This window comes from Canis lupus, chromosome 7, assembly GCF_048164855.1.
Source record: "Canis lupus baileyi chromosome 7, mCanLup2.hap1, whole genome shotgun sequence".
NCBI lineage: Eukaryota > Metazoa > Chordata > Mammalia > Carnivora > Canidae > Canis > Canis lupus.
The window spans coordinates 15,639,463-15,655,331 of NC_132844.1; positions in this window are offsets into that span (position 1 = coordinate 15,639,463).

Below are 15,869 nucleotides of genomic sequence, written 5' to 3' on the forward strand. Positions count from 1 at the left end.
GGAGACCCGGGATCGAATCCCACATCGGGTTCCCGGTGCATGGAGCCTGCTTCTCCCTCTGCCTGTGTCTCTGCTTCTCTCTCTGTCTCTGTGTGTGACTATCATAAATAAATAAAAAATTAAAAAAAAAATAAAATCCTGATGTTTGAAATACCTAGACTGGTTTCTGTTTTATTGATTGGACATTGACTGATACAAGAATTTATTGGTGGAAAAATTTGAGAACTGCTACTTTGCAATATCACTGCCAGCTTAGGCCATTTGAATCTTGTGATACAAACTTAATGGAAAAATCTGATTGGTCATAGCTCTTTTAACTTACAGAGAACTTTCAGTGGGAATTTTGGGGAGCAGTCTACAATTAATGGTAATCTAAATAAAAATTCTGATCCATATCAGAGGAGTCTCCACTTACATGACAAGCAGGAAGGTAAACATTTAAGGTGAAATTTTGTGTCCTCAGTCACACATAAATAACAGTAATACATGTAATATGAGAGGGAAAAATAGGCCTGTAAATATCATTAATATAAAATAAAAGAGATCCTATTAGAAGGAGAATTTATTTGTGGATGATCTGTATTTTACATGATTATTTTGTTGAACTGAGTTTGTCTGGTTTACTTCTCAGTTCCCAGATGGATCGAAGCCTTAACTAAGAGAGAGTTTTCAAAATACATTTTTATTTAATCCATTACAGTATTTCATTATCTTAGCATCAAGACATTATATCTTATTTCTAATTAAATTTCTCTTCTTGAAATTTCAGTCTATTTGCTCTTTATCTTTTCTTTATTTGAAAAGAAGAATATATCTGTATTCTTCCTTAATACTCTGCATATTCCTGAAGATAATTAGTCATTAGCCTTCTTCCTGAGTGTTCTCTTTTTTTCTAGGTAAAGAAATCTCAATTCCATTGACCTTTAGGTGTGATTGTTTCTATCACGTTATGGAGTTATTCTTTGAGTATAATTGATGTAACTCTGCCCATCTTTTTTTTTATTTTTTAAGATCTTATTTATTTATTTATTTATTTATGAGAGACCTAGAGAGAGAGAGGCAGAGATCACAGGCAGGGGGAGAAGTAGGCTCCCTACAAGCAAGCCCAATGTGGGACTCCATCCAGGGACTCCGGGATCATGTCCTAGCCAAAGGCAGACGCTCAACTGCTGAGCCACCCAGGCGTCCCTCTACCCATCTTTTAACTGCCAAAATCACAGCTAAATTCCCTCTAATCCTGTTAAGAGTGCCATCTAAGAAGTTATTTCAAGGAAAAATATTTGTTTTGCTTTTATGGGAACACAAAACTTTGTGTGGAGAATATCTCACCAAAATATGGATGGAATTAGAGTTTACATAGGACTACTGGTCTGACTTTCTAAATGTGTAACATTGTGGGTCAGATGTTTTTAAATGATATTAGTTCTTTTATAGGGGAGCATTCTAAACTAAGCCTATAAAACCAAGTAAGTTAAGTGTTCTTATTAAGAAAACTTTGTAAAAAATCTGGCTTGAAATATAGCCTGAACTGAAACAGATGATAAAGGATTGGTCACTGGTTTTGTCATTTTCTCCTTACATCACTATAAACCTAAAATATCGAAAATATTAAGATCCAGCAAATAAACTCACTAAGGAAAAAAAAACAAAACGCCATATGTTCATTCCTGTATTTGACTATATTGTAGTTCCTGGCTCAGAGTCATGTACAGGGTCAGGTACTTAATGCAGGGAATATAAGTAATTATTAAATAATGGCAATAATAGTGTAATTTTAAAATACTAGTTTATTTAAACATGACAATAATAGTACATTTGAAACCTATTTGACAATTTTAAAATGCTCTATGAAGAATACCTGAGTGGGGAGAAAAACTAATTTTTATTATGGCAAAGTTCTCATCCATGCTTACATTGTAATAAAATCTTATGATAGCTAATATGCTACATGGATTGTATCATAAAAAAATTACTAGAAGAATTTGCGGATCTTGATTTTTTAAAGATTAATTTATTACATATTTTATATATGTACACTAGAATAAATATAAAGAAAACAAATTTTAGTTTAAAATATACTAAAAATCAAAAATTAAAAATTCATTTATCCATGCATAGAAATAACTTATCAACTTTTTAAGCCAATGGGCTTCTCTTTAAATACCTTTAGTTAAGAAATTTCTGTAAAATGTGGTGTTCATCCATTGCGAAGAAGATAATGTATTTGATTGGTAAGGTATATTTAGAGTATTGAATTTTAAAGTTTGTAATATTTACATAACTGCAGAGGTGTTAAAGTGATTTTTCTAGTTCTTGGTGAAGTACCAGTATTAATATTTTTAGATCAACATTAGGAAGATTTTTATATTACAGAATAACTTAATCTTACTGACCTGCTACCATTTACTTAATCTTCCGAGCTGAGTAATTAAGAGTCACTGAATGATTATCTGCTAGAACCTGGTTTTAAGAATTGTAATATTGAACCCAAAGTAAAAGATACCAATTAGAAATTGTGGAAGTTAAAGTACTCAACATTATGTTGAACTGGGGTTTCTTTTTTTCCATCTTCTCTCCCTCCCTCCTGCCTTCTGTCTTTCCACCAGGATGGAAAATTGTAATATTATGAATTCAACCCATTTATTCTCATGTGGTACAAAATCATATATGGTTGTAATAATGGGTGGGGAAAGAAACTTAGGCTTTGGAATCATATTTGCCTTGCAATTCTACTTTTATGGAACCTGAGCGAGTTACTTTAAGAGTCTCAATTTTCTCATCTGCAAAACACACAAATTAGCACCATTTCAGATTTTATGGTAAGGATGAGATAATGTGTACAAAATGCTCAACACCATACGAGGCACAAAGTTTCTGCTATTTATTATTATCTTAATTGTGCCTTGGGTGTGTAGACAAGTAAGATAAAGTGCTTTTCTCCTTTCACTTCTTTTACATAGAATGAGATTGTTGGATGATCTTGAAATTTCCTCCCGGCTGCAAAATCTGGGGATTTATAGCACCTTCCTTCTTAATGATGTTTGTGTCATAGGGATATCTGCATGGATAGCTGGTCTTTCTTAGCTAACTTGCAAATGGATATGTTAAACGAAAGATACATGATTCAACGATTGAGCAGATGATGTAGGTTTTGGACCTTTTCACCACTCAAATTGGAATAACAAATCTGCAATTCTAGTGAATTAGTACTTTTACAATGTGAACTAACAAAGATTTTGGAGTAATCCAAATAATGCAAATAAAACCTTCCCGAGGAATGCCAGCTTCTCTAGGAATAATGTAAAGAATGAGTCAAGTAAAATTTGTTTAGTGGCATGTTGAGTGACAGTACTAGAAATTAATCAATAACAGTTAATGTGTTTTGAACTTCTACTGTATATACAGCCTTATATCTTCAAGAACTTGGGGTTGCCATACTATTATATCCAGGAGGACCAACCAGCTCCTCTGGTCCGTGAAGTGTCTGTCCCTAACAGGCTTGTCATCAGAGGATCCCACAAATATCTTCAGAAGAAAGTCTATGTCCTAGTCTTTTTTTGTACTACTCACATCTGGCCTAATTACCTGGAGACAATAGGAACTCCGACTGATATGTATTGACACAACAACAACAACAAGAGTGAGTAAAATTTTGTCTGGAAGATTCCAATAGTCTAGGAGAAATTCTGAGAAGTCATCATTTTAAGACACGTGGGAGGCCTGAGAGGACAAAGTTGTCTCTTTATTCAGTACACCTTTTAAAATGGGAACAGTGTATTTTGTACATTCCTGCACCATGAAAACTAACGGAATGGTTTTTTTGGCAAAGTTAATGAAGTCTTTTGTTTGAGAGATGACTTTGAAACTTTCAACAAGGCCTTTCCCTGCCCACCAGAAGTTATAATATTGGGGAAAATATGGAGGCTCTAGTTTCTGCTATAAATTAATATTGTGCTGGCCAATCTGAATTTTCAAGCTCTGTAGATTGAATGGATATTCTTTTTAAAAAGGTCAGAATTTATTTAAATAATGAGCAATGTTGAAGGTTATTACTTTTTGATTGTCTTAAGAGAATATCCTTTGCTTTTCACCAGTCGTATCTTAAAAATTCATAGATAAAGCAATTGTGGTCACTCATATGGGGCTCAACACAGTTATTTTTTTTCTTTGATGACCCATTGTAATAATTGAACAGCATCAGAGAGCCCTTCTTCAAATGATAGCCTTCTCTTTTTCCTCGTCTTCACGGAACAAAACTATATAGCATCCAACTTGGTGCTTAGAAAGACACTGAAAACCCTCCGGATTTCTACCCAAGATATGAAGCAAGACTCCACAATTGAGACAAATAAAAGCAAGATTAGGGTTACTTTCTGGGACACCAAAAGTTGCAGGGATGGTTTTTAGTCTTTGTAAAAATGTGCTTTTGGGTTTAGGGTTTCCTCACTTCCTTTCACTCACTCCAAATGAGTGAATACATATGTAAATAAAACATCTACAAGAATTCTTATGTAAATAAAAAAAATATAGCATTCAGAGGAAGAAAAGAGCAGTGATAAAGGAGAGCCAGTGCTGTGGGGCTTTGTGAACAAGGGAGGGAAGGATTTCTTTGTGCCACAACAAAATGTAACCCTGCCCATGAAAGGAAGGAGACAGAAGGCTAGTTTTTGCTAAAAGCCCTGCCGCATGTAACTGACCCAGCGGAGGAAATCCTGCTTCTATCTCTAGGGCTCGTTAGCTGTTCAACATGGATCTTACATGTTTGCAGGATACCTGTGTCCGTTGTCCTTTTAAAGCAGGAGGGAAACTGATACCATTCAGTAGATTTATATTTGAAGCTACTATTGTTTAAGGAGAAAGTAAAGACAAGTAAACAAACAAATTATGCTTTTAATTAAAGTTTTGGGGTCTTGGTCCTAATGCTGCTGGTTGCTAACCAGAGGAGAATGTAGTTTCTCCTCTCCTACCCTCTCAGATTAGTGTCCTAAGTGTACAAATCCAAGTTCCCTGTGGAGATGGGCATTTTCAGTGTGAACAAAACCGGCACCACTTGGGCAAAATAGCAATCATCCCTTGAGGTTGGCAGGCTCTCACGAAAATGTTTTTATGGATGTTGGCTTATTTTATGACAGTCTGCATCCTGGCAAAAGCCATAATGGGTTACAGAAGGGACTCAAGGTTCTGTGACATATTCACAAACAATTAAGTCAATAATCTGCAAATTATGGATATTGATGCTTTTCAGTTTCTGAGCAGTAAAGATCATCATCTTGTATGCTTTGGTCAAAAATCTCAGCTAGAACACAAATTGCAGAGATATTGCTTCCTTCTCATGTTACTGACCTGCCATTTGCTACAAAGCCATTGTTAGGGGCAAAATATGTGAATGAGACACTTCTGAAAAGTGGACTCAATGTTATGCACTTGGTTGAAAACACAAGTCAAATGTTGTGTATTAGTAATTTCCCTTCTCCTCTCCAGTAATACGTTATTAGGTTTTTATGACCTAAAAGTTAAACAAATTTGGATAATATTATAGACTTGGAAAAAAAAAAGTAACTTTATAGAAGTAGATCACCATGGTAATTACTTGATGCTTCACTTGTTTGCAAAGTGACGGTACTAATTTTTTTTTAGTTACAGTTTGGAATAAAAACATACAAACCTATTTTTACATGGCTTCAGATTGGTTTAAAAATCAGCATTCCATTTAAACGTGAGGTGAAAAATCTATAGTTTGTCACACATTATTAAAATGTCCTGAAGATTTCAATAAGCTAGAAAGAGCCCCTTTAAACAAGTTGAAAACAGCAATCAAGAAAAAATTTTTAAAAATTCCCACAAAGGGAAAAACACACAAACGAGTAAGAATCAGTTACGATGTAACCCCCCCCAAATTAGCAAAGCTTCAAAGAGGCTGTTAAGAGTAGCTGGAGCCCAAAGGTAATTGTCACCAGAGCTTTCTGGTGTGGGAGAAAAATCCTACAGTAACTTTCAGGAGGAATCTCACTGACCCCTCTGACAACTTGGATGCCTTCTCAGTATAAGTCAGTTAATAAAAAAGGCATCTTGCTTTCTGAAAATCACACCTGCAGCCATCCATCCCTGGGAATCATTCAATTCACTGGTGAATACAATCCACATACATCAAAAGTTTCCATTTTTTTCCCCCAGTTCTTTTAACACCAAGATCCCTCCTCTCTCCCCAGGCCTCTTGCAGCTATCCAGGGAATCTTTCACTTTTTGTCCTTTCCCGACCCTTCTGGACCACATTTTCTCTTCTTATTCAGGCCATCTGCTCTCCAGGAAGGTAAAACTTCTGCTAAGAAAGCAATCCGCATCCCTAGCAATCGGTAGCTTTTGTGAACTACTCTGACAGCCACTGCCTATGAGGACACACATGGTGCAAATCACGATTCAAATGATGATAGTAGTTTAAAAATAGTTTGTAATTGATACATTTCTGGCCCCAGCCTCCCCCTTTATCCTGCCAGTGGTACAATCTTCTTGCTCCTGACAGAAGTCTTTCTAAAGATCTGCTCAAGCCTCACTAAGCAGCTGTGAGTTAGGTCATTTTCCCAGGAGTTTTACATGTGGAAAACTGGGCATTAGTAAGGCCTCAGAAAGGACACCATCTGGCCCTAGTGAAAAAAAGGATCATGACACTTCCTGTGGTACCAACAGACCCTGATGAACCAGAAAGGAATTCAGCCCCGGACTGTGATCCAATAGAGACCGGCCCCACAATCACCTCCGTGACAGCCAACTCCATTCATCTCAGCGGTTATCTCATAGCACAATGCACTTTTGTGCCATGCTGTTTACTGAAGGCGGAGCAAAGTCCATTTGGATTTTTGTGTTTAGTCTCAGTGCCTGTCCTCTTTCCTGGAACACATACCACATCAGGAGACAGGGAGCTGCACAAAGAACCGTGCTTTCCGTTCCCATTCACACTTCTCAACCTCCCTCCCACTGTACATGCGCCCTAAGAATAAAATGCTGGGCTCCGTGGAGGCTCAAAAAGACCTTTCCCTGACATGAAGTGCCACCCCTCCCACTTGCAATGAAAATGATTTTAAACTATTCGGATCAACAAGTTTTTTGGGGATTTTGTGGGTGTATGTGTGTATGTGTGTGTTGTGGAGGAGGAAAAAATTGAAACTTAAACACACAGGTCAGGATAGCTATCTCACGTGAACACTTGCTCTAATGTTCTGATTCCATTGATTCCATCAGGTGTTGGAGTGTTGAAAGGTCCTGCTAAAACCACAGCATCAGCCTCAACAAACAAACCAGGGTTTCTTTTTCAAAAAGAGAAGTGTCTGACTACAGTGCTGTGAGAGTGGATGCCAATGACACCTTTCATGGTCTTAGCGTTTATTACAGTCTACTGAGGCTTTTTATGTTTCCTACTTAGGAATTTGGAAATTGGGAAAGTCGAATTAATAACAACAGATCCTTAATTCTTAATTTTTCTCTTTGGCTGAGTGTATTATAAAAACAGACAACAAGCAAAGAAGACACTTAATTAACTCATGATCAACAACTATATATATATACATATATATATGCATATGCACACACACATATATGTATATATACATATGCAAATATATATGTGTGTGTGTGTGTGTTTTACACATAAAATATGAGTTGCAGTAGAAGATCGGAAACCCTGAAATTGGTCATCCCAGAAATGTACCGTGGCCATTCAGGATCAATGGGAGAGCTTTTATACCATCTCACAGCACAAGGAAGAAGACCTGGGTGTGATGGGAAGGGGCTTTCTTAAATCTGAGGGATCCCCCCTCAATTCTAATCAGATTCTACTTCATTATCCACCTTTCATCTTTAAAAAATATCTTTGCAGTCCTAAGACGCTAAACTTCATTTTGCCAGCCACTGAGGGCTTCATCTGTACATAAACCCGAATCCTCCCCCACTGTTGGATCCTTCAATAAAAAGCCATATTGTCACACAAACGGACCTTAGGCTTAGCAAAAATGATTAAGGCCTATCATTTTTCCTATTCTCTGAAGTTCAGCTTGGGGAGGTATATAGAGAGGCTGACTTTCTTCCACATAAATCTTCTACTGCCCAAATTTTGAAGAACTTAAAAAGCCAACACAGAATGAGTAAGATTTAATGAAGGAAAACATTTCTCTGACTCTAATTCCCCGATGAAAATTATGGGGCGCTCTAGTGGGAAGACATAGCTGATAACTTACTGACGTGTGTGTCCAAGGCCTAATATAGGTGTTCACCTTTAACATGGAATGGACACCACTGGCATGATTCCTAAAGTGCCCATTGAGAGAAGTAACTACAATCCTTATCTGAATGGACTGTAAAGCCCGGGGTTTATGGATAAGGCTCCCCATGAAGTAATGAAAATGCCTGCAAGTCGCTGCTTGCTTAGGAATGAAGACAGAGATAAAGAGAGAAAGAGAGAGAGAGAGAGAAAGAGTATGTTTCTATCTTGAAAGATCCAAAAACAGAATATGAAACAGCCAGCATTCCACTGCCGAAGTGTTTGTGCAATATGCACACAGTTATTTATCCTATTATGAGTCACAGTCTTTCATCGGATCTTTCCCATGGCTTAAATAAGAAAAGTACCAAAAAAACTTTGAGGCAAGGGCCCGCAGTTAGGGCCACAGCCTTTGGGGCCTGCAGGCTGGCTGCAGAGAGTAGGGGACACAGAGCCATCCGGAATGAGGCCTGGGGAGGGCACAGGATAGGGATATTTGGAAAACCACCTCTGAAGTAGCAGGGGCGATTCCTGTAACAGAAGGAAGAGGGGAGGAAAAAGGAGGAGTAACCCTAGCAGGAGGAGGAAGCCCAGATCTGGCCCACGCTGCCTAACAAAAAAGCCACTTTCGCATCAGAGAGGGGCTGAAATATCCAGGCTTTATCAGGCACATAAGTATTCAGTAATTTGGGACACAGACTCATTCTTACCTTAAAGATCGTTAATACTCCTTGTAGGAGTCATAAAGGATTGTTTTTGTTTGTTTGTTTGTTTGCCTTTTTTTTTTTTTTTTTTTAGAAAAGAACAACTGAAAACCTGGTAGATCTTAAAATAATTAACTTTACCTATGTTGTTCTGACGCTTTTCTTGGCATTGATTTTGCAACATTGACGTATTTGCTTTGTATTAAATGATTTTAAAGGATTAAAATGTTAATTAAAAATATAAAGTGCCACCTCAGTTGCTGGGAAGGCCAATGTGAACATTGTTTTAAGCTGGAGGCCTGTACTCTCCTTGCCCCCCACCCCCGGCCCCAGGCCCCCCACCTCTGAAAGAAGCTCTATTTTGAGGCAACAGTTCCCTAGGAAGAAAACAACAGAGCAGAAACAATTTGCTCCTTTAAGGATTTGAGAATGCTTATGTTGGAACCTCACAAAAGCGGCGTTATGTCCTTGAACATTCTAAAGATCATTGTTAATAGGATCAATTTTTGTGTGTTATTCAACTGGATCCTTCCTAGCCTGTAAGAACGGCATTTTAGTAGCGGGACATGGTGGCGATGGGGGTGGGGGCGGAGGGTAAAGGAAAGCCCAGCAAATTCCATGTGATCAGTTCAGCTGCAATAATCTCTTTTCTCCTTCTTGACGAAGCCACACATGAGAGCACTCTGGTGTCTTTCATCATTATTTGTCACCCTTTTGTGCGGAGCAACTTATATCCACAGCCATTCCAGCAATTAAAATGAAAAAGAACCAAACAGTATTCTCATTGACTATGCTGAGGCCAGTGCCACCAAGTGCCATCCAACCTATTGAATGTCGGGTATCTAATGCCATTAGAGCTCTGTAAAGATTCTGTGGAAAAAAAAAAAAACAAATAAATTGTTACATGCAGAATGTAGAGAATGATTTAAAAAGATAAAATCTCTTAGTGTATTGGCGGTAGCTAGATGGCCTGTAACGGGCGCTCTCTCTCTCTCAGTGATAATGTGAAAAAAACTAAGTAACTGGCAGGGATTAAGACTCACATGGAAAGCTTGAGAACTTCAAATTCTGGTAGTCAAGTCATCATCCAGTGAAACAAATTCAATGAGAAAAAGGCCATCTTGCTTCTGTTCAAATACCTTCCGAAAACAACTATGAGCATTTGATTAGCTTGATTTCCTTGATTTAAGCACATTGTACTTCTCTGAAACCATAATGTGTCACCACATTTCCAGGAAAGCTACATCTTAATGTCTTTTTCCCAAAAAGGGCAAACTGAAAAAAAGTAAAGATAAGCCAACTTGTCCAAGACCACAGACGGAGTCAGGATTGAAGGATGGTGATCACGAGAGTCTGGTGCTAATTTCAGGTTGTGGAATCCAGAATGTGCAGACCCAGCAAGTCGCTTTCCTCATTCCAGGAGCCACTCTTTTTTTTTTTTTTTTTTTTTTAAGATTTTATTTATTTATTCATGAGAATACACAGAGAGGAGAGAGAGAGAGAGAGAGAGAGAGAGAGAGGGAGGCAGAGACACAGGCAGAGGGAGAAGCAGGCTCCATGCAGGGAGCCTGACATGGGACTCGATCCTGGGTCTCCAGGGGCCACTCTTTTTAATGTGATATTCATCTGAAAGTTTCAGGGTCATTACAAAAGACCATCAATCTTGAATCTATGTATTTGTTCTTCCGTTCAGGGTGTAGCTTTTTAGAAAATATCATTTAAAAAGTTCTCTGAAATACCAAGAGTACACTTTCCCAGGCATTGTAATACAAACTGCCTATAGATCTTTGTCCTATAATTTAGCTGGAAAAAAATATTTGTGTCTGAAACGATAATTAGAATTTTTTTAAATTTATTTATTTATGACAGATATAGAAGAGAGAGAGAGAGAGAGGCAGAGACACAGGCAGAGGGAGAAGCAGGCTCCATGCCGGGAGCCCGACGTGGGACTCGATCCCGGGACTCCAGGATCAGGCCCTGGGGCCAAAGGCAGGCGCCAAACCGCTGAGCCACCCAGGATCCCCTGATAATTAGAATTTAAAGTAACATGCTACTGAAATTCTGGGGAGGCGTCAAGGACTTGAGATGATTATAAAGAACCTTCTGGAGAATATCCTGAGAAACGGGGCCTGCTTGAGGAAAAGCAGCAAAGGAATGTCTGAAAATGACAAAGGTGATGAAAACATGGTAAGCATTTTCTATGAAAATACACCCAGGTGGGCAGAGCCATCCAGAAAGTGCTTCATGTTCCTATTGTAGTATTGGTGCTGACCAAAACTGTTTGTTTGATGCAGAAGGGCCGGAGCTGGAATTCTCAAATAGTGATTTTGCTTTTATGCCAGAAACAGTGGAACCACTGCAGTGTTGTCAGCAGTGATGGGGGTTTGGCTTTGGTTGACTTAGACCTGATCATGGAAAATGGTCGAGTGACTGAAGCTGGCAAGGCAAGAGAAGGGCATGTAACCCAGCTCAGGCTTGGAGGTGGGGAGGTGAGAACTGTCAATTAACTCAACATGTGAGAGAAATGCCAGGAAGGCTGTCTCCCCCAAAAAGCCTCCGTCAATGACTTTTATGATCACATAGCCTAGTGTGAGGGGCTACAATGTAGGGTGGCTGGAAACTGTCCAGGTTGTGGCCCAGAAAAGCACTTCTGTGTTACACTCTTATGATGCATGATGAGTTTAAAGAAAACAGAGAAAGAGTCTGTCTTCTCTTCTCCAAAACTGTGATTTGATGACAGTATCTGTACAACTCCCTTGGGAATGGAAAATTCTAGAACTGAGAAAAAAAAAAAGAAAATTCTAGAACTGGAAGAGTAACTTCTTATATTTAACATTCTTTCCTATAATCTCAAAAAAAAAAAAAAAAAAAGCCATGCAGAGATTCACTGTGGCTTTTACAGGCTTCTTTAAAATAAATACATAATGTTTTATAAATGACAACAATTTCAGGTGAAGCCTTCTTGAAGTTCCCCCAAATGTCTTTATTTCTAACAACAACAATAACAGAAAAGAATTTTAATAAGTTAAATAGCCAGCTTGTGTTGGTCCAGGTAGTTGTGCTGCTGGATAATAACCGAGTTTGTCCCTTTAAAATGACCATATTTCCTTGATGCAATTTTTGGCAAAATATGTGACTTTGAGATTATCCGTAGGGAGTGGCTGGCAATTTGGCTTTAAATTTCCTAAACTTTCTTGAATGCTTAATTGTTTGCTAAGATGTCAGCTGCAAGATTAGTGGAGCTGGAAAAAAAAAAAAAAGCGTGCATTCACATTGGCCCTATGTCTATTTTCAGTGTGAAGGGAACTGGCTGGAGAGTGTTGCAAACACTTGAAGCTATGCGTTCTGCATTACAATGAAGTGGTGCTGTATTACACAATACCACGGAGGTTGTTTTTTTTTTTTTCTTTTTTTTTTAAAGGGCATCATATCCCAAACCTTTTGAATGCAAAGCAAGAGCAACAGATGACAAATACTAGGATGTGCTAAACACCTAAACACCAGGAGAATTACATTAAAATGGACTTTTTCCAGACTAAAACCTCCAATTGCTTGGTAAATAAATAATTGGTAAATAATTAGCTTGAAAACTCTACAAGGATTCTTTAAAAAAAATATTGGAAGGAGGCTGAGTCAGAATTAAAAAAACAGCAACAACTTATCTTTATGTCAAGAACATAGTGTCTGGCAATATATTTACATATCAAGTGTGTATAGGTATGGTGATATTTAAGAATGTGTCATTTGACTTAGTCTTCCACCTATCTGCGAGGAAGAAAAATGTCACAAAGTACATTCACAGTTGGAATTCCTTTTCTGGTTCTGCTAATTATTGTAAATACAGACCCTTTAGTTTTGTTGTACTACAGAGACTCCTAAAAATGATGCTATTATCTGCTTTCTCAATAATTCTCTTTTTCCAAGACCAATAAATGTCACTTTTAAAGGACAAAGAAATGAAATTTAGCAAAATCACCTGGCATTTTAGGGACAAATAATACTTACATCTATGATGGAGTTTTAATTTTCTGATCATATTTAACGCTGGCTAAATGAACAGATAGAGGACTTAAACCGGGTTTTGGATTCCAGTTCTTTACCCACAATTCCAAATCAAGCACAAACATATGTCTGCTATCTGACATATGGTAGAGAAGGGACATAGAGCTATTCAAATTTATATAGAGCAGATTTCAATATTCATGGAGTTAGGACAGCAGTTTCCCACGGTATCTTTTCTGTTTAGATCCTATGATCCCTTCAATTTGAAATCTTTTCTTCTGGTCTTCCAGAACACCTTTGGCCTATGAGACGTTTGGTGATTACTATGTTTTGCTGTGTTAGCTACTTTATTTTGGTAGTTAGTGCTAGGGTGGGGTCTGTCTTTTATACCACCTAGCACAGAACCTGACACATAGTAGGCGCTCAAGAAGTGTTTGTAGGGTAAAGGAATAAGAGCAGAAAGGATATGCGCACAAGTTTGGTCTTCTTGATGAAGCTGCCAATTCCCAGAGGGAAGAAGGCATGCTATGCTTCTGTTGCCCTTTCCCTGGTGCCTAGTACCCAGCTATGACAGGGGTAGTGACAGAGGAGGTTTGATGGTGATGATGACTACTATGGAGAAGGGCATCAGAAAGAAGGGAGAAAACCCAAGAGGGGAGAAAGACAGGAGGGAGAGAAACAAAAAGAAGGGATAATTTAGAGCAGAGAACCAAACTCAGTTCCACCTGCCCCCCTGGAATTACGTCAAACTGCTCCCTTGTTTTAGCTAAAGGGAAGACAGAAGGGAGAACAGAGAAAGTCAGAAAGCAAAAGTATAAATCGTGGCTGCAATTGCGAGCAGCATTTCAAATTTACCAAACATTTGCTCACACAATACATACAAAATTTTTCTACAGAGTTACTAGTTAGTGAGTTTCGACTATTATCTTGGATGGTAACATTATTAGGAAATTGGAGTTTAGTGGAAATGTGGAGAATTTTTTTAAAGTAATCCCTAAAACTTGGGAAATCATAATTATTTTTTTTTCTAATGAATACACTTAACAAGCTACAGACTCTCAAATGTGATACATTTGGCAAAGAATAGGCCCTGTCATGAAACCTGAAAGAGGTCTGTGCCATTATTAATCTGCTACCCAGGCAACACTTTTTGGGCCTTAATGAATAGCCTCTAATTGGCTGAGATTGGCCCACATACCCAGGAGCTGTTCACCAAATATATTTTCTTTTCAAGATTTCCGCCTCTTTCCTACATCTGCAATATAGGAAAATTATCTTTTTTACATTATAGTATATATTCACCAAATGCTACCATAACTTATGTGAATGCTTACTTCATTAAGATTTCTTAAAATATACTCTGGCTTTATAAATATTAAACCCAAAATATAAGTGAAAATAATAATTCCTGGATTAAAAATAACTGTTCAATAATAAAAAGCCCCTGTATTTGTATTCAAAATGTAGATCACTGATTCTTGCAGCTCAGATAACATAATTAATCTGAAAAAAATATATATACACAATACTTCTGATTTTGTTAGAAAACCAAGATGTGAGAAAAACCTGTTTTTATGTGTTTAATAATTGACCAAAGGGTTATGGAAGGGACTCTTTGATCCATCTACCAGTGATATTAGAAACACCCCATGGGCAAGGACTGTGGTTTCCCCAGTTCCCTGTTTCAGGATCAGGGCTGCAATGTCGAGTGCACTTCTAAGGACTGCCCCAAGGGTGAGCTGGGTAAGTAAACAGGGTGGGCAGCAGAGGAGCAGAGGGTTTGGGAGAATGCCTTGACTTCCAGCCTCACCCCCATTCTGTAGGAGTCCACTAAGGAAGCACTCATCAGATCAGCAATTCCTCCTCCCCTCTCTTCCTAAACACTTTGTAGGATTTCTTGAATAACTACAATTATTTTGTTAGATTTTCATTTACTGCCTTTTGCATGAATTTATATAAAATGTTGGAAGTTTTTAAAAAATAATCGGATAGGAAATTAAGGGTATTTTTGATAACATCTACAAGAATTTAAGTAGGGACCTTTGGTAAAAGAAATCTGACTCCCATTATAAACTGTTCCATTTCCCTCCCAGGGGAATACAAATTATCCACTTGGCTAGAGTGACTTTTCCATGACCACAGCCTTCTCTGTTGTGGGAAGGCTTTCCCTACCTCAGAGTCAAGGTTTTATTATCAACTCAGAACCCCAAACCTGGGGTGGCCTGTTGGAGGACATCACTGGTTCTGAGACACAGAGGGTGCTGCTTCAGAAAAGAGAGAGAGAGAGAGAGAGAGAGAGAGAGATGAGCAGAAACAAAGACCTTTTTAAGGGAGTAGAATATGAGGGACAGAAAGAAAAATCAAGAGGATAAAGGAAAGGAAGGCAGGAGAAAGGGAGCAGTAGGTGAGTGATGTGAAGAGAGAAAAGCACCAGAATAAAGGATGGGTCAGTGGCAGTCTGACATTGTAAATGATTTTGCATACAGATGAGTTGCATTATGATCATCCTGGCCAGAAAAGGGAAAAGTCCAAAGAGGTTTTCTGGAATAGGGCAAGGTGACATTAATATATGAATAAAGTAAAAATTGTATAAATGAGGAATCCCTTCAATTTGATTATGATTAATTATCCAGTAAACTCGAGTTCATGTGATACAGTGCCTGTCTGGAAGTAGTTTTAATGCTCCTGAAGAAGCTGGTAGCTGGGTTCTTATTCTTGGAGTACCACTGTTACAAAGTCTCAGAATTCTAGTAGGGCATGATTCTGCAACTACAGAATGCCCCACACCATTGCTGTAAAACTTAGCAACCCTACCTTCATCTTTGCAAAATCGTGTTTTTGGTGCATCTGGGAGGGAAGTGATATAACTAGACTTCTGTCTGTGTGTGCGTGAGCACGGGGTGGAGGTGGAA